Genomic DNA, 20,473 nt, shown 5'->3' with positions numbered 1-20,473 from the left:
AGTAATTCCAGAAGGAAAAGAGAGAACAAAGGGACCAGAAGCATATTTAAAAAAATAATGGCTGAAAACCTCCCAAATCTTAGGAAAGATGCCAACATCCAGGTACAGGTAGCAGAGAGGTCACCAACAATATTCAACCCAGAGTTCACCAATGCACAAAATAATGAAACTATCAAAAATTAAAGACAAAGAAAAAATTCTGAAAGCATCAAGAAATAAGAAATACATTATCTACAAGGGAGTTCCAATATGACTATCAGCATATTTCTCAGCAGAAACACTGCAGGACAGTGATATGGTTGGATATTTGTACCTGCCCAAATCTCATGTTGAAATGTAATCTCCAATCTTGGAGGTGGGGCCTGCTGGGAGTTGTTTGGATCATGGGGGCAGATCCCTCATGAGTGGCTTCAGTCATCCCTTTGGTGATAAGTGAACTCTTTGTGAGTTCACATGAGATCTGATTGTTTAAAAGTGTGTGGCACCTCCCCCTGACTCTCTCTCTCACCCCTGCTTTCACCATATGACAAGCCTGCTCCCCCTTTGCCTTCTGCCATGACTGTAAGCTTCCTGAGTCTTCTCCAGAAGCCAAGCAGATGTGGTCGCATGCATCCTATAAAGCTTGCAGAACTATAAGCCAATTAAACATATTTTCTTTATAAATTACGTAGGCTCAGGTACTTCTTTATAGCAATGCAAGAATAGACTAATGCAGAAAATTGGTAAAGAGTAGAGGATTGCTATAAAGATACCTTAAAATGTGGGAGCAGCTTTGCAACTGGGTAGCAGACAGAGGCTGGAAGAGTTTGGAGGACTCAGAAGAAGACAGGAAGATGAACGAGTGATTGGAACTTCTTAGAGACTAAATGGTTGTGACCAAAATGCCAATAGTGATATGGACAGTGAAGTCCAGGCTGCTGAGGTCTCAGAGGGAAATGAGGAACTTATTGGGAACTGGAGCAAAGGTCATGCATGTTATGCCTTAGCAAAGAGACTGGATGCATTCTGTTCATTTTCTAGGGAATCTGTGGATGTTTGAACTTCAGAGTCATGACCTATGGTATTGGCAGAAGAAATTTCTAAGGAGCAAAGCATTGAAGATTTGGCCTGGCTGCTTCTAACAACCTATGCTCAGATGCAGGAGCAAAGAAATGATTTAAAGTGGGAACTTATATTTAGAAAGAAAGCAGAGCATAAAAGCTTGAAAAAATTGCAGGTGATGTGGCAGAGAAAGAAGAAACTTTTTCAGGAGAGGAATTCAAGTGGGCTGTGGGGCAATCATTTATTAGAGATATTTGCATAATGAAAAGGGAGCCATGTGCTAATAGCCACGACAATTGGGAAAACACCTTGAAGGCATTTCAGAGACTTTTGTGGCAGCTCCTCCCATCACAGGCCAAGGCCTAGGAATGAAGAATGGCTTTGTGGGCCAGGCCCAGGGCCCTGCTGTCCTGTGCAGCCTCAGAACACTGCTCCCCACATCCCAGCTGCTCTGTCTCCAGCCTTGGCTGAAAGGGCCCCAGATACAGTTCAGGCTACTGCTTCAGAAGATGCAAGCCATAAGCCTTGGTGGCTTCCATATGGTGTTAAGCTTGCAGGCACACAGGGCACAAGAGTGGAGAGTGGTGGATTCTTAGCAGCCTCTCCCTAGATTTCAGAGGATGTATGGAGAAGCCTCAGTGTCCAGGCAGAAGCCTGCTGCAGAGGTGGAGGCCTCACAGAGAACCTCTACTAGGACAGTGCAGAGGGGAAATGTGGGGTTGGAGGCTCCATACAGAGTCCCCACTGGAGCACTGCCTAGTGGAGCTGTGAGAAGAGACCCATCATCCTCCAGACCCCAGAATGGTAGAACAAATGGCAGCTTGCATCCTTAGCTTGGAAAAGCCATAAATATTCAATGCCAATCTATGAGATCAGTCCTGAGGCCTTAACCCTGCAAAGCCACAGAGGAAGAGCTTCTCAAGGCCTTGGGAACCCACTCTTTGCACCAGTGTGCTCTGGATGTGGAACATGGAATCAAAGAAGATTATTTTAGAGCTTTAAGATTTAATGACTGCCTTGCTGGGTTTTGAGCCTGTGTGGGGCCCATTGCCCCTTTCTTTTGGCCAATTTCTCTCTTTTGGAGTGGGAATGTTTATCCAATGGGTATACCCCTATTGTATCTTGGAAGTAACTAACTTGTTTTTTATTTTAGAGGCTTCTAGATGGAAGGGACTTGCCTTTTCTCAGATGAGACTTTGGACTTGGACCTGGGACTTTTGAGTTAATGGTGGAATTAGTTAAGATTTTGGGGGATGATTGGGAAGCATGACTGTATTTTGCAATGTGAGAAGGACATGAGATTTGGGGAGGAGTAGGGGGAGAATAATATAGTTGGATATTTGTTTCTGCCCAAATCTCATGTTGAAATGTAATCCCCAGTCTTGGAGGTGGTACCTGGTGGGAGGCATTTGGATCATGGTGGTGAATCCCTCATGAATGGCTTCAGCCATCCCCTTGATGATAAGTGAGCACCATGCTTCCTATAAAGCTTGCAGAACTATGAGCCAGCCAATTAAACCTCTTTTCTTTATAAATTTTCTTTATAAATACCCAGTCTCAGATATTCTTTATAGCAATGCAAGAACAAACTAATAGAGACAGGAAGGAGTAGAATGATATATTCAAAGTGCTCATAGAAAATAATTGCCAACAAAGAATACTTTACCTGACAAACCTGACTTTCAGAAGTGAGAAAGAAATGAAAACCTTCCCAAACGAACAAAAGCTGAGGGAGTTCATCCCCACTAGGCCTGCCTTACAGAAATTACTAAAGAGAGTTCTTTAAGCTTTACCTAAAGGTCAAGGCCTCTAATTAATAACATAAAACATACAAAAGTACAAAACTCAATAGTATAACTAATACATAATCACATTCAGAATACTCTGGATTGGTGGTTTGTAAAGCAATTTTATCTCTACTATAATGATTAATAGACAACTCTATTACAATAACTATAGCAAAAATTAATTGTCTTGGGATATCAATTACAAAATTGTGTACTTTTTGACATCAAAAACTTAAAGTGTTGGGGGGAAGTAAAAGTATACAGCTATTTTGTGCTCTCAAAGTTAAGTTGTTATTAGCTTAGAATAACCTGTTATAAGTATAAGATATTTCATGTAAGCCTCTTGATAACCACAAAACAAGCATCTACAGTAGATGTACAAAACATAAATAGAAAGGATTCAAAGCATATCATTACAGAAAATTATCAAATCAGAAAGCAAGACAGCAAAAGAGAAAGAAACAAAGTATACACAAAACAACCAGAAAACAAATTATAAAATGGTAGTAGTAAATCCTTACCTACAAATAATTACTTTTAATGTAAATGAATTAAATTTTTCAATAAGAAGACATGGAGTGGCCAGAAAACCCAACTATATACTACCTATAAGAGACTCACCTCGCCTTGAAGAGCACATGTAGACTAAAAGTAAGGGGATAGGAAATGATATTCCATGTAAATGGAAACCAAAGGATAACAGGTGTAGTTATACTCGTATCAGACAAAATATACTTTAAGTGAAAAAGAGACAAAGATGGTCATTATATAATGATTAAGGGATCAATTCATCAAGAGGATATAACAATTGTAAATATATGCACACCCAACATTGGAGCACCTTAACGTAGAAAAGAAATGTTAAAGGATCTGAAAGGAGAGATAATTGCAATACAGTAGTAATTAGTAGGGGACTTCAGTACCCCACTTTCAACAATGGACAGATCATCTAGACAAAAATTAATAAGGAGGCTGGGTGCAGTGGCTCACACCTGTAATCCCAGCACTTTGGGAGGCCAAGGAGGGTGGATGACTTGAATTCAGGAGTTTGAGACCAGCCTGGCCAACATAGTGAAACCCCATCTCTACTAAAAATACAAAAAGTTAGCCAGACATGGTGGCATGCACCTGTAATACTAGCTACTTGGGAGGCTGAGGCAGGAGAATCACTTGAACCCAGCAGGCAGAGGTTGCAGTTAGCCGAGATCATGCCATGGCACTCCAGCCTGGCTAACAAAAAAAAACTCTGTTTCAAAAAAAATTCATCAGGAAACATATGACTTGAACTACACTTTAGACCAAATGAACCTAACATATATACAGAACATTCCATACAAAAGTAATAGAATGCCCATTTTTCTCATGCACACACAGAACATTCTCTAGGATGGGTCATATGTTAGGCCACAAAACATGTCTGAACAAATTTAAGAGGATCAAAATCATATTAACTACCTTTTCTGACCACAATGGTATTAATCTAGAAACCAATAAGAGGAGAAATTTTGAAAATCCATAAGTATGTGGAAATTGAACAACATGCTCTTGAACAACCAATGGGTCAAAGAAGAAATCAAAATGCTTATACGCTTCTGGTGGGAATATAAATTAGTTCAGCCATTGTGGAAAGCAGTTTCACAATTTCTGAAAGAAGTTAAAATAGTATTACCATTTGTCCCAGAAATCCCATAATTGGGTATTTACCCTAAGGAACATAAACAATTGTACCATAAATGCACATGCACCCATATATTTATCACAGCACTACTCACAATAGCAAAGACATGGAATCAACCCAAATGCCCACCAATGGTAGACTGCATTTTTTAAAAATGTGGTACATAGACACCATGGAATACTACACAGCCACAAAATAGAAGGAGATCATGTCCTTTGCAACAACATGGATAAAATTGGAAGCCATTACTCTAAGTGAACTAACACTGGAACAGAAACCCAAATACCACATGCTCTCACTTATAAGTGGGAGCTAAACATTGAGTACATATGGACACTAAGAACGGAACAACAGACATCAGGGCCTACTTGAGGGTGGAAAATGGGAGGAGGGTGAAGATTGAAAATTACTTATTGGGTGCTATGCTTATTACCTGGTTGATGAAATAATCTGTACACCAAACCCCCATGACATGCAATTTATCTATATAACACACCTGCACATGTATCCCTGAATCTAAAATAAAAGTTTACAAATAAAAATTAAAATTAAGAAAGGGAAATAAAAAAATATCCTGAGACAAAAACAATAATGGAAACACAACATACAAAAACTTGTGGGATGCATCAAAAGCAGTTCTAAGAGGAAAATTTATAGCAATAAATGCCTAACAACATAATATTACACCTCAAGAAACTAAAAAAAGAACAAAAAACTAAGCCCAAAGTTAGCAGAAGGAAGGAAATAACAAAGATCAGAGTAGAAATAAATAAAATAGAGACTAGAGGTGGAGCCAAGATGGCCGAATAGGAACAGCTCCGGTCTACAGCTCCCAGCGTGATCAATCCAGAAGACGGGTGATTTCTGCATTTCCATCTGAGGTACTGGGTTCACCTCACTAGGGAGTGCCAGACAGTGGGTGCAGGACAGTGGGTGCAGTGCACCATGCGCAAGCTGAAGCAGGGTGAGGCATTGCCTCACTCGGGAAGTGCAAGGGGTCAGGGAGTTCCCTTTCCTAGTTAAAGAAAGGGGTGACAGACAGCACCTGGAAAATCAGGTCACTCTCACCCTAATACTGTGCTTTTCCAACAGGCTTAAAAAACGGCACACCAGAAGATTATATCCCATACCTGGCTTGGAGGGTCCTAAGCCCACGGAGTCTCGCTGATTGCTAGCACAGCAGTCTGAGATCAAACTGCAAGGCAGCAGCCAGGCTGGGGGAGGGGCGCCTGCCATTGCCCAGGCTTGATTAGGTAAACAAAGCAGCCAGGAAGCTCGAACTGGGTGGAGCCCACCACAGCTCAAGGAGGCCTTCCTGCCTCTGTAGGCTCCACCTCTGGGGGCAGGGCACAGACAAACAAAAAGACAGTAGTAACCTCTGCAGACTTCAATGTCCCTGTCTGACAGCTTTGAAGAGAGTAGTGGTTCTCCCAGCACACAGCTGGAGATCTGAGAACAGACAGACTGCCTCCTCAAGTGGGTCCCTGACCCCCGAGCAGCCTAACTGGGAGGGACCCCCCAGTAGGGGCAGACTGACAACTCACATGGCCGGGTACTCCTCTGAGACAAAACTTCCAGAGGAATGATCAGGCAGCAGCATTAGCGGTCCACCAATATCCACTGTTCTACAGCCACCACTGTTCTGCAGCCACCACTGCTGATACCCAGGCAAACAGGGTCTGGTGTGGACCTCTAGCAAACTCCAACAGACCTGCAGCTGAGGGTCCTGTCTGTTAGAAGGAAAACTAACAAACAGAAAGGACATCCACACCAAAAACCCATCTGTATGTCACCATCATCAAAGACCAAAAGTAGATAAAACCACAAAGATGGGGAAAAAACAAAGCAGAAAAACTGGAAACTCTAAAAATCAGAGCGCCTCTCCTCCTCCAAAGGAACGCAGCTCCTCACCAGCAACGGAACAAAGCTGGACAGCGAATGACTTTGATGAGTTGAGAGAAGAAGGCTTCAGACGATCAAACTACTCCAAGCTACAGGAGGCAATTCAAACCAATGGCAAAGAACTTAAAAACTTTGAAAAAAAATTAGACGAATGGATACCTAGAATAACCAATGCAGAGAAGTCCTTAAAGGAGCTGATGGAGCTGAAAGCCAAGGCTCGAGAACTACGTGAAGAATGCAGAAGCCTCAGGAGCCGATGCGATCAACTGGAAGAAAGGGTATCAGTGATGGAAGATGAAATGAATGAAATGAAGCAAGAAGGGAAGTTTAGAGAAAAAAGAATAAAAAAAAACGAACAAAGCCTCCAAGAAATATGGGACTATGTGAAAAGACCAAATCTATGTCTGATTGGTGTACCTGAAAGTGACGGGGAGAATGGAAACAAGTTGGAAAACACTCTGCAGGATATTAACCAGGAAAACTTCCCCAATCTAGCAAGGCAGGCCAACACTCAGATTCAGGAAATACAGAGAACGCCACAAAGATACTCCTCGAGAAGAGCAACTCCAAGACACATAATTGTCAGATTGACCAAAGTTTACATGAAGGAAAACATGTTAAGGGCAGCCAGAGAGAAAGGTCGGGTTACCCACAAAGGGAAGCCCATCAGACTAACAGAGGATCTCTTGGCAGAAACTCTACAAGCCAGAAGAGAGTGGGGGCCAATATTCAACATTCTTAAAGAAAAGAATTTTCAACCCAGAATTTCATATCCAGCCAAACTAAGCTTCATAAGTGAAAGAGAAATAAAGTACTTTACAGACAAGCAAAAGCTGAGAGATTTTGTCACCACCAGACGTGCCCTAAAAGAGCTCCTGAAGGAAGCACTGAACATGAAAAAGAACAACCAGTACCAGCCACTGCAAAAACATGCCAAAATGTAAAGACCATCAAGGCTAGGAAGAAACTGCAGCAACTAACGGGCAAAATAACCAGCTAACATCATAATGACAGGACCAAATTCACACATAACAATATTAGCTTTAAAAGTACATGGGCTAAATGCTCCAATTAAAAGACACAGACTGGCAAATTGGATAAAGAGTCAAGACCCATCAGTGTGTTGTATTCAGGAAACCCATCTCACATGCAGAGACACACATAGGCTCAAAATAAAAGGATGGAGGAAGATCTACCAAGCAAATGGAAAACAAAAAAAGGCAGGGGTTGCAATCCTAGTCTCTGATAAAACAGACTTTAAACCAACAAAGATCAAAAGAGACAAAGAAGGCCATTACATAATGGTAAAGGGATCAATTCAACAAGAAGAGCTAACTATCCTAAATATCTATGCACCCAATACAGGAGCACCCAGATTCATAAAGCAAGTCCTTAGTGACCTACAAAGAGACTTAGACTCCCACACAATAATAATGGGAGACTTTAACACCCCAATGTCAACATTAGACAGATCAACGAGAGAGAAAGTTAACAAGGATACCCAGGAATTGAACTCAGCTCTGCACCAAGCAGACCTAATAGACATCTACAGAACTCCCCACCCCAAATCAACAGAATATACATTTTTTTCAGCACCACACCACACCTATTCCAAAATTGACCACATAGTTGGAAGTAAAGCACTCCTCAGCAAATGTAAAAGATGAGAAATTATAACAAACTGTCTCTCAGACCACAGTGCAATCAAACTAGAACTCAGGATTAAGAAACTCACTCAAAACTGCTCAACTACATGGAAACTGAACAACCTGCTCCTGAATGACTACTGGGTACATAACGAAATGAAGGCAAAAATAATGATGTTCTTTGAAACCAACGAGAACAAAGACACAACATACCAGAATCTCTGGGACACATTCAAAGCAATGTGTAGAGGGAAATTTATAGCACTAAATGCCCACAAAAGAAAGCAGGAAAGATCCAAAATTGACACCCTAACATCACAATTAAAAGAACTAGAAAAGCAAGAGCAAACACATTCAAAAGCTAGCAGAAGGCAAGAAATAACTAAAATCAGAACAGAACTGAAGGAAATAGAGACACAAAAAACCCTTCAAAAAATCAATGAATCCAGGAGCTGGTTTTTTGAAAAGATCAACAAAATTGATAGACCTCTAGCAAGACTAATAAAGAAGAAAAGAGAGAAGAATCAAATAGACGCAATAAAAAATGATAAAGGGGATATCACCACCAATCCCACAGAAATACAAACTACCATCAGAGAATACTTCAAACACCTCTATGCAAATAAACTAGAAAATCTAGAAGAAATGGATAAATTCCTCGACACATGCACCCTCCCAAGACTAAACCAGGAAGAAGTTGAATCTCTGAATAGACCAATAACAGGAGCTGAAATTGTGGCAATAATCAATGGCTTACCAATCAAAAAGAGTCCAGGACCAGATGGATTCACAGCCGAATTCTACCACAGGTACAAGGAGGAGCTGGCACCATTCCTTCTGAAGCTATTCCAATCAATAGAAAAAGAGGGAATCCTCCCTAACTCATTTTATGAGGCCAGCATCATCCTGATACCAAAGCCTGGCAGAGACACAACAAAAAAAGAGAATTTTAGACCAATATCCTTGATGAACATTGATGCAAAAATCCTCAATAAAATACCGGCAAACCAAATCCAGCAGCACATCAAAAAGCTTATCCACCATGATCAAATGGGCTTCATCCCTGGGATGCAAGGCTGGTTCAACATACGCAAATCAATAAATGTAATCCAGCATATAAACACAACCAAAGACAAAAACCACATGATTATCTCAATAGATGCAGAAAAGGCCTTTGACAAAATTCAACAACCCTTCATGCTAAAAACTCTCAATAAATTAGGTATTGATGGGACATATCTCAAAATAATAAGAGCTATCTATGACAAACCCACAGCCAATATCATACTGAATGGGCAAAAACTGGAAGCATTCCCTTTGAAAACTGGCACAAGACAGGGATGCCCTCTCTCACCACTCCTATTCAACATAGTGTTGGAAGTTCTGGCCAGGGCAATTAGGCAGGAGAAGGAAATAAAGGGTATTCAATTAGGAAAAGAGGAAGTCAAATTGTCCCTGTTTGCAGATGACGTGATTGTATATCTAGAAAACCCCATTTTCTCAGCCCAAAATCTCCTTAAGCTGATAAGCAACTTCAGCAAAGTCTCAGGATACAAAATCAATGTGCAAAAATCACAAGCATTCTTATACAACAATAACAGACAAACAGAGAGCCAAATCATGAGTGAACTCCCGTTCACAATTGCTTCAAAGAGAATAAAATACCTAGGAATCCAACTTACAAGGGACGTGAAGGACCTCTTCAAGGAGAACTACAAACCACTGCTCAATGAAATAAAAGAGGATACAAACAAATGGAAGAACATTCCATGCTCATGGGTAGGAAGAATCAATATCGTGACAATGGCCATACTGCCCAAGGTAATTTATAGATTCAATGCGATCCCCATCAAGCTACCAATGACTTTTTTCACAGAATTGGAAAAAACTACTTTAAAGTTCATATGGAACCACAAAAGAGCCTGCATTGCCAAGTCAATCCTAAGCCAAAAGAACAAAGCTGGAGGTATCATGCTACCTCACTTCGAACTATACTACAAGGCTACAGTAACCAAAACAGCATGGTACTGGTACCAAAACGGAGATGTAGATCAACGGAACAGAACAGAGCCCTCAGAAATAATGCCACATATCTACAACCATCTGATCTTTGACACACCTGACAAAAACAAGCAATGGGGAAAGGATTCCCTATTTAATAAATGGTGCTGGGAAAACTGGCTAGCCATATGTAGAAAGCTGAAACTGGATTCCTTCCTTACATCTTATACAAAAATTAATTCAAGATGGATTAAAGACTTAAATGTTAGACCTAAAACCATAAAAACCCTAGAAGAAAACCTAGGCACTACTGTTCAGGACATAGGCATGGGCAAGGATTTCATGTCTAAAACACCAAAAGCAGTGGCAACAAAAGCCAAAATTGACAAATGGGATCTAATTAAACTCAAGAGCTTCTGCACAGCAAAAGAAACTACCATCAGAGTGAAGAGGCAACCTACAAAATGGGAGAAAATTTTCGCAATCTACTCATCTGACAAAGGGCTAATATCCAGAATCTACAATGAACTCAAACAAATTTACAAGAAAAAAAAAACAACCCCATCAAAAAGTGGGCAAAGGATATGAACAGACACTTCTCAAAAGAAGACATTTATGCAACCAAAAAACACATGAAAAAATGCTCCTCATCACTGGCCATCAGAGAAATGCAAATCAAAACCACAATGAGATACCATCTCACACCAGTTAGAATGGCAATCATTAAAAAGTCAGGAAACAACAGGTGCTGGAGAGGATGTGGAGAAATAGGAACACTTTTACACTGTTGGTGGGACTGTAAACTAGTTGAACCCTTGTGGAAGTCAGTGTGGCGATTCCTCAGGGATCTAGAACTAGAAATACCATTTGACCCAGCAATCCCATTACTGGGCATATACCCAAAGGACTATAAATCATGCTGCTATAAAGACACACGCACACGTGTGTTTATTGCAGCACTATTCACAATAGCAAAGACTTGGAACCAACCTAAATGTCCAACAACGATAGACTGGATTAAGAAAATGTGGCACATACACCATGGAATACTATGCAGCCATAAAAAACGATAAGTTCAAGTCCTTTGCAGGGACATGGATGAAATTGGAAATCATCATTCTCAGCAAACTATCGCAAGGACAAAAAACCAAACACCTCATGTTCTCACTCATAGGTGGGAATTGAACAATGAGAACACATGGACACAGGAAGGTGAACATCACACTCCGGGGACTGTTGTGGGGTGGGGGTAGGGGGGAAGGATAGCATTTGGAGATGTACCTAATGCTAAATGACGAGTTAATGGGTGCAGCACACCAACATGGCACATGTATACATATGTAACAAACCTGCACATTGTGCACATGTACCCTAAAACTTAAAGTATAATAATAATAAAATAAAATAAAATAAATAAATAAATAAATAAAATAGAGACTAGAAAAACAGCAGAGAATATCAATAAAGCTGAGCTGGTTTTTAGGAAAGATAAACAAGGTTGATAAATCTTTAGCTTAACTAAGAAAAAAAGAGAGAGGACACAATAAAATCAAAAGTAAAAGAAGGGAAATTACAACTGATACCACAAAAATATGAACGCCCATAAGAGATTACTATGAATACTTATGTGTCAACAAATTGAATAATGTGGAAATAATGGATAAATTCCTAGATACATACAATTTGCCAAGACTGAATTATACAGATATAAAAAATATGAAGAGACCAACATAAGTAAAGGATTGAATCAGTAATCAAATGCCTCCCATCAAACAAAAGCCCAGGACCTCATAACTTCACTGCTGAATTCTATGAAACATTTAGGAAAACTAATACCAATCATTCTCAAACTCTTCCAAAAAATACTAGAGGAGGGAATACTTCAAAACTCTTTTTATGAGGCCAAATTCAGACAAGGACATTATAAGAGAAGAAAATTACAGGCCAATATCCCTGATGAATATAGAGGCAAAAGTCCTCAAAAATACTAGCAAACAAAATTCTACAGCATATAAAAAGAATTACTCACTATAATCAAATGGGATTTATTTCAGGGGTGCAATGATGTTTCAACACACCAAATCAATAAATGTGATACAACATATTAACAGAATAAAGAACAAAACCATGCAATCATCTCATCAAATAAAAAAAATCATTTGGCAAAATTCAACATTCTTTCATAGTAACAACTCTAAACAGATTAAGTATAGAAGGAATATTTTTCCACATAATAAAAGCTAACATGACAATCTGATAGCTGACATTATATTCAATAGTGAAAAGTTGAAAGCTTTTCCTCTGAGATCAAGAACAAAGATGTCCATTCACATCACTTCTATTCAACATAGTACTGAAAATTCTTGCCAGAGCAATTAGGCAAGAGAAAGAAATAAAAGGCATACAAATAGGAAATGAAGAAGTGAAATTGTTGCTGATTGCTAATGACATGATCTCATGTATAGAAAGTCCTAAAGACTATCAAAAAAAAAACTGTTAGAACTAAAAAACAAATACAGTAAAGCTGTAGGATATAACATCGAAAGTCAATAGCATTTCTATACTCCAACAGCACACTAGCTGAAAAAGAAATTAAGAAAGCAATCCCATTTATACTTGCTACAAAAATATAAAATATTTAGGAATAAATTTAAACAAGGAAGTGAAAGATCTGTACATTGAAAATTACTAAATTGAAATTGAAAAAGACATAAATAAATGAAAAGATATTTGATGCTCATGAATTGAAATAATATCGTTAACATTTCCATACCACCCAAAGCTATCTACAGAGTCAAAGCAATCTATTAAAATTCCAATGTAATTTTTCACAAAAATAGAAAAACAATTCTAAAATTCATATAGTACCACAAAAAAACACAAATAGTAAAGCTACTCTTGCACAGGAAAAAGCCAGAGGCATCACACTGCCTGACTTCTAAGTATATTACAAAGCAATAGTAATTAAAACAGCATGGTACTGGCATAAAAGTAGAAACATCAATAAAGGTAACAGAATAAAAAGCCTAAAAGTGAACCCAGGCATTTACAGGGAATTGATTTTTCAACAAAAATGTTAAAAATACACAATGGCAGATGGATAGTCTCCTCAATGAAGGGTATTGGAAAAACTGGATATCTGCATGCAAAAGAATGAGATTGGACTCTTACCTCATACTATATGCAAAAATCAACAAAAAATGGATTAAAGACTTAAACATAGACCTCAAACTATAAAACTACTAGGAGAAAGCAGTGTGGGGCGGGGGGAATTATATGATATTGGTCTGGACAATGATTTTTTGGATTTGACCCCCGAAGCTCAAATAACAAAAACAAAAATAGCCAAATGGTATTACACCAAACCAAAAAGCTTCTGCACAGCAAAGGAAACAGTTAACAGACTGAGGAGACAACCTATGGAATGAGAGAATATATTTATAAGCCACTCATCTGATAAGATATTAATATCCAAAGAATATTTTTAAAAAGTTTAAAAAACTCAAACAACTCAATAGTAAGAAAACAAACAATCTGCTTAAAAAATGGGCAAAGGGTCCAAATAGAAATTTCTCAAAAGAAGACATACAAATGGCCAACAGGTATTATGAAAAAAAAAATGCTCAACATCACTAGGCATTAGGGAAATGCAAATTAAAATCACAATGAAATATCATTTGACACTTGTCAGAATGGCTACTATTAAAAAGACAAAAGATGACAACCGTTGGAAAGATTGTGGAGAAAAGGGACTTCTAGTACACTGTTGGTGGGAATGTATATTAATACAGCCGTTATGGAAAACAGTATGAAGTTTCCTCAAAAAACTAAAAAATGGAGTTACCATGTGAACCAGCAATCCCACTTCTAGGTACATATGCAAAGGATTTGAAATCAGTATGTCAGAGAGATATCTGCACTCCCGTGTTTATTACAACATTATTCACAATGGCAAAGTCATGAAATCAACCTAAGTGTTCATCAACTGATGAATGAATAAAGAAAATGTGGTATATATAGACAACGGAATACTATTCAGCCTTAAAAAGAGGGAAATTAGGTCATTTGTGATGACATGGACGAACCTGAAGCACCTTACGCTAAGTTAAATAACCCAGTCACAGAAAAACAAATACTGCATATTCTCACTCACATGTGGAAGCTAAAAAAAAGTTGAACACATAGAAGCAGAGAGGAGAATTGTAATTTCCATAGGCTGGGGCATGGGGGCAAAGGTCCAAGGGGACAATGTTTTAGTTAGGCAGGAGGAACAATTAAGTATTTTAGGTAATTGATATTTTGTTTAGCTTGATTCAATTAATCCACAATATGTACATATATCAAAGCATCACTGTACCCCATAAATATGTATAATTATAATTCATCAATATCCAATAAAAATAGATAAGTAAATAAATAAAAGAACATTCTTTATAGTTATCCTAAGAGTGAGAACTCACTGTCATTGGTTGAAGGCTGCTTCCAGAAGCATTAACTCTCTAGCATTTTATGCTTACTGTGTGTAAGGGCTGAGTATACCCTGTTAGCCAAAGGGGTAAGAAAGCCCTCTGACAGTGTCACAGGTGTTCCCTGTAACAACTTTCAGCAGGTAGAGATGAATGTGGAGAAAATAGAGATGGAGTACCAATAGCATCTGCTAGTCATTGTAACTGAAGAGATGCCAAGAGGCGACTCAGTCATCTGTCTGCTTTTTTAAATGGCTGTACCTAAAACCACCCCTATGGAGACAAGCAACTCTTATTTCATGCCAACTTACATCACACATTCCTGATTGCGGTAAACAAGTGGTGAGATACAACTAGAATGTGAAATGTACAGTGAGCTCTGAAACCCTCCCAAAAGAGCTTGTGCTCCAAAACAAAAGCAGTGGTTCCAAGTAGCAACAACTCTAATGCTCCATCAATCCTTAGATTGTACAGGCCCTGGAAGATAAATGACAGGCTACAAAGTAACCTGAGAAGTAATGATAGGCCACAGCAGCCCTAAGGTACCTTGGGAAGTTGGGACAAATCACAATAGCCCCTAAATACTCTGGGAAGTAGTAATGGGCCACATTAGCACCCCCAACACACCCTGGGAGGGAGTACTGGATTACATCAGCCCCAAGGTAACCTGGGTGTTTGGGATGGCCCACATCAGACCCAAGATAAAAGGAATCTCTGATTTTCTAATTCAAAGGTGTATTTCACATACAGAGCACATTGGAAAATATAATCAGCAATAGGCACTCTCTGACAGGCAAGCATTTCTCCAGCCATCTAAATAGCAGCTGACCTCAAGTTATAACTGAACTAAGATTCCTAAACAAAACTAAGCTTTTCCCAAACTTAAATGGAATCAACATAGGAAGACACTGGTAAAATGATTAACAGCTCTCCAAAGCAGAGTCTTATTTTGTTTACCTTTGTATTTCGAGTCCAGTCACTGGGATAATAAATAGGTATCAAATGAATGAATGAAAGCCTTAGTCTAATTTTTTAAGACAGAAACTACCAATAATTATTTCTTTGGCATAAAAGGTGTGGGAGTCTATTTTCAAATACGTGTAGGAATCAATGAGTTAAGTAAAGTGAAACAGATTTCTTTACTTCACAAATTCTCAGAGCCTTTAATATGTTAAGCTATATTTTAAGTCACCAGGCCAGGGAGATGACACATGCATAATTCCCTCAACTTATTTAACCACTAAACTCATTTTTCCCCATGAAGCATTTCAAAATCCCAAAGAATTTTGAGACTTTTTAACTCCAAAGACTGATTAAAAATTGCAAAGCATAAATAATAGCAAAATCGAATTGCTATGGGAGATTCCAGGGGGTGGGATGGGGGTAGGTAATATAAGAGAGGAGAAATGGGAGCATAATGATTTGGGATTCCACATTAACTGATTGTGGCTACTGGTAAAAATTAGACGTCTAAACACAAGACGAAGAGTACTGTAAGGGATCTGGTGTAGTTCCCACAATCATGACATGCCCTTGCTGACAAATTAATCTTCTCCATATTTGGATTCCATAACCAGTATTACCCTTAGACCTGGGCAACCAGGGTCCTCACCTAGGCCCTTCACCTATGGAGAGGTCTACACTTATTTCATGCCATGTTACATCACACATTCCTGATTGTGGCAAACAAGTCAGACTCTAAAGTTTAGAAGGCCCTGCACTATATCTCCTCCAGTGTGCTCTTATGAGGCAAGAAATCCATAGGACCAAGGGCCACATCCACTCAAAGCCCACATCTCCCCTTCGAGGTCCAGCTCTGCATCTCAGGATCCTGAGATTCCCTGCCCAATGTTTCCAAGTCACTTCCAGTACCTATGCAGTTGTCTTTTGGGTCCATTATTCTGAGAGCAAACTGTGCTACGGGGTGACTGGTGGGTGAGGTGATAGGGGTGATGGAATTTAGTCACATGGTCTAGAATAGCCACCAAAGGCTCCTAGTGGCTCAGGACAGAGCCAGAGGTGGAAAGAAAAGGAGATAGGGGCTGCATGGCTTGGAGAGTGGGGCTCCACTGATCTTCTTGCCTCAAGCTCTGCAAATATTAAGGGCAGGCCTGCCCTTAGGAGTACAATCTTCCTGTTCAATGAGCACCTGTGGGAAGTAAATGGCAATGCTGCAAAAACTGCTACTTATTCCAGTACAGTTACTTGTGGCTTCCTCATCCTTTGCACAATTATGAATTGTCAGACAACAGTGGCATTTCCAAGATTTATCTCCAGCATCTCATTGCACTTCTGAACTTCATACTTTGCAAGTATGTACAATAGATGCACCCATGTTCATGGCTATTTTAATTATATGTAACACAACCAAGAAGAAATTTTCAAAGGCTTCTAAATAGTCAATCTGTCACAGCCATGCACCTGCATTAATTCACAAAAAAATCATTAAAAAATTAAGCAGACTGCCTCATCCAATAGGTTACATTGTGATAATAGGAAATGCCATGGGTCTACCCAATGGATGACCTTCTTCTAGCTCATATTCAATCTGAAAACTGAAAAATGATGGTGTTGAGAGGACATGAAGCCAGGAAGTATTGGCAGCATTGAGAAGCAGTAGACAGAGATTCCTCAGAGAGGGAGACAGCCACTAAGCCAGGAAAACAGAGAAGCTATTCCTAAACAATAGCTGGCTCAAATCGGCAAAGAACATTAGAGGAAATATCTTAATATAAGTCGGAGCTGGCAGCCTTAACTGCAGATTCAGAAATAGCAGCTCAGTGCTGGGTAAGGACTACAAAGAATGCGAAAAAGGATCAACAAATCCTAAATAGAGAGATTTGGACAGATCTGAACAGAAGCAAGGTTTTCAGACATATCTGGCCAAGACAAACCACTTTTTGTTAAAAAAATGTATATAGACAGATTAATTTCAGAACTCTGCTGAATATCATTTAAATTTGATATGTGTAAGTTAACTGTAAAGTAAACTATATGCAATTCTTATTCCATGCCACGGGCTCAATTATTTTCAACCGTTTGCTGTTTTTGTAGATTCCTCCACTAAAGACTTGCCCTAAGATGCCTTTAGCAATAAACTGTCACATTCTGTGAACTTCAACCGACCATTTCAATAAGGAGGTTGAGCCCTGAATTTTCTGTCACCCGCAGTAGTGTTTGAAAAACTCATCCAATCATAAGACTCAACTGAATCATCTGTTAAACTGGTGGTTCTCAAATTGTAGTGAGCATCAAAGTCAACTAGAGGGCTTGTTCAAACAGATTCTTAGAGAATCTTACACAGTGGGAATTAGGAGATTCCAATAATTTGCATTTCTAATAAGTTTCCAGGTGATGCTGATGCTGCTGGTCCATGGACCACCCTTTGAGAACCACTGTATTAAACACTCTGGATCCCCAGAGTTCCACCTCCAATCCACGGAATCAGAATCACAGACTCAGGATCCTATTTTTAACAAACATTCATGATGATTTTTCCGGTCTAAATATACCACATCTTTTATACGCACTAAATTTCATGTTTCTTTCTCTGTTTAGGAGTTCCTCAAACCCTGATCAGAGTCCATTACCCTTATTCTACACAGTATTCTCAAACTCTTGATTATCTAATTCCCCAACTCAGAGCAGGTTCAAAGCTATCTACTATGTGGTGTGGAACTGGCTCTTTTTTGTTTGTTTGTTTGGTTGGTTGGTTGGTTGGTTGGTTTTTTATCTATAACATGAGATTGTTTGTTTGTTTGCAGAAAATATTTTGCTCTCAGGTGAGGGGGTTTATAATAAGTGATTTATTTATTACAGATACAAATTCCAAACCCAGTTTATTCTAAGATTTTAAGTTCAACCTACAAATTGCATTATTCTATTTATAAATCTAGTAAAGTTTAATAATCACACAAATATTTTTGACTGATATTTGGTCCCATTTAATTAAGTACCCTTCTGCATTTTCAACTGCCCATAAGGGGATAGAATAATTTAATTTACTTTTTTTAGTTTATTTTTTTGAGATGGGATTTTGTTATGTTGCCCAGGCTGGTCTCAAACTCCCAGACTCAAGCCATCCTCCTACCTCAGCCTTCTTAATAGCTGGGATTACAGGCATGCACTCTCAATGTACTTTTTAAGCCCCTTATATATCTGACTAACCAATAAAACCTCCCAAGCACTTAATCAATTCCTATGCACATAACAAATTAAAAGTACAGTGAATCTTAAAGTTTTCTTAAATGTCCAAGCATATTAATGGTCTTAAAATTATGGGCAAGCAGTCAGACAGGTTATGAGAAATTTATCCAGATATCATTTTGAAATTTCTAAGAATTGTGTTAAAAAGGATGGAAGATGGAAAATTGTGTCAAGTTTAAAATATTTGAACCAAAACATGACTTTCAAGAGTCTCAAGATATAAAAATTAAAACTTCCATTCTGGTAAAGGAACCAAGAACCTACATTGGGTACAGGACGCCCTCTTCACTAAATAGTGTTGGAAAGATTGGATATCCACATACAGAAGAATGAAACTCAATCCCCATCTCTCACCATAGGCAAAAATCAACTCAAGAGAAATTAAATGCTTAAATATAAGACTGAAACTTTAAAAAATACTAGAAGAAAACAGGGAAAATACTTTAGGACATAGATCTAGGCAAAGATTTAACAGTTAAGACCTCAAAAGCACAGACAACAAAAATAATAACAGACAAATGTAACTATATTAAACTAAAAAGCTTCTGCACAGCAAAGGAAACAACAGAGTGAAGAGACAACCTGTTAATGGGAGAAAATATTTGCAAACTATTCATCTGACAAGGGACTAATATCCAGAATATGCAAGGAACTCAAACAACAGTTTACACACACACACACAATCCCATTAAAAAGTGGGCAAATAACATAAATAGACATTTCTCAAAAGAAGACATACGGCCTCCTGCAGTGCTCGGGGCCGCAGCGGGATAGGGAGCCTCGGGGAAGAGCGGTGCGGGAGCTGGCACCCACCACTGGAGGGGCGGCGACGGCGGCTGGAGAGACCTAGGGAGGCGAGCGGAGCCACCATGGCCGAGTTCCCGTCAAAAGTGAGCACACGGACCAGCAGTCCCGCGCAGGACGCCGGAGCCTGGTGTAGGCGCTGCGCACCGACCTGGGCTTCGTGCGCTCCCGCCTCGGGGCGTTCATGCAGCTGCAGCTGGTGCTGGGGCTGCTGGTGTGGGCCCTGATTGCGGACACCCCGTACCACCTGTACCCGGCCTATGGCTGGGTGATGTTCGTAGCTGTCTTCCTCTGGCTGGTGACAATCGTCTTCTTCAACCTCTACCTGTTTCAGCTGCACATGAAGTTGTACATGGTGCCCTGGCCACTAGTGTTAATGATGTTTAACGTCAGTGCCACCGTTCTTTACGTCACCGCCTTCATCGCCTGCTCTGCGGCAGTTGATGAGACGTCCCTGAAGGGCACGCAGCCGTATAACCAGCGTGCGGCTACCTCGTTCTTTGCGTGTTTGGTGATTATCCTACGGAGCTAGCGCCTTCTTCAGCTACCATGCCTGGCGAGGACTAGGCAGCAATGCGCCACCAGTCAGATGGCTGGCGTCTATGCCTAAATCACCTGTGCCACAGCTGAAGCCGCCGCTGGGTAGCAGAGCAGGGTCGCCCGGCAAGCCCAAAGCTGGGGAGCCTTGAGCAGAGTCAGCCCTGCAGGGACTACACTTGGTCCTCTCTGCCCACCAGACACAAGCTCTCACAGCGCTAAGGAAGCAGGCCCAGGCTGGCAGGCATCTGGGCTTGCAGGAGGCCAACCGCTGAGACCTCCTCCCCATCTCCCTTATTCAGTGGAAGGTGACGGGGATCTGAGGCTGTGTCTCTGCCTTCTCTTTAGAGGACTTCAGCGTCCAAGGCTGGGGCCCACCCTTCTCACCAGCACTAAATGCATTAA

At 39.9% G+C, this 20,473-nt stretch overlaps 1 pseudogene; it reads left to right on the top strand.

The window, feature by feature from the left end:
• The first annotated feature begins 19,596 nt into the window (after nucleotides 1–19,596).
• LOC100455262 (plasmolipin-like) lies at nucleotides 19,597–20,141 on the top strand (annotated as a pseudogene).
• The last annotated feature ends 332 nt before the right edge of the window (nucleotides 20,142–20,473 follow it).

Source organism: Pongo abelii, chromosome X (genome assembly GCF_028885655.2).
Source record: "Pongo abelii isolate AG06213 chromosome X, NHGRI_mPonAbe1-v2.0_pri, whole genome shotgun sequence".
Classification (NCBI taxonomy): domain Eukaryota; kingdom Metazoa; phylum Chordata; class Mammalia; order Primates; family Hominidae; genus Pongo; species Pongo abelii.
This window is presented reverse-complemented; position numbering and strand designations above follow the sequence as displayed.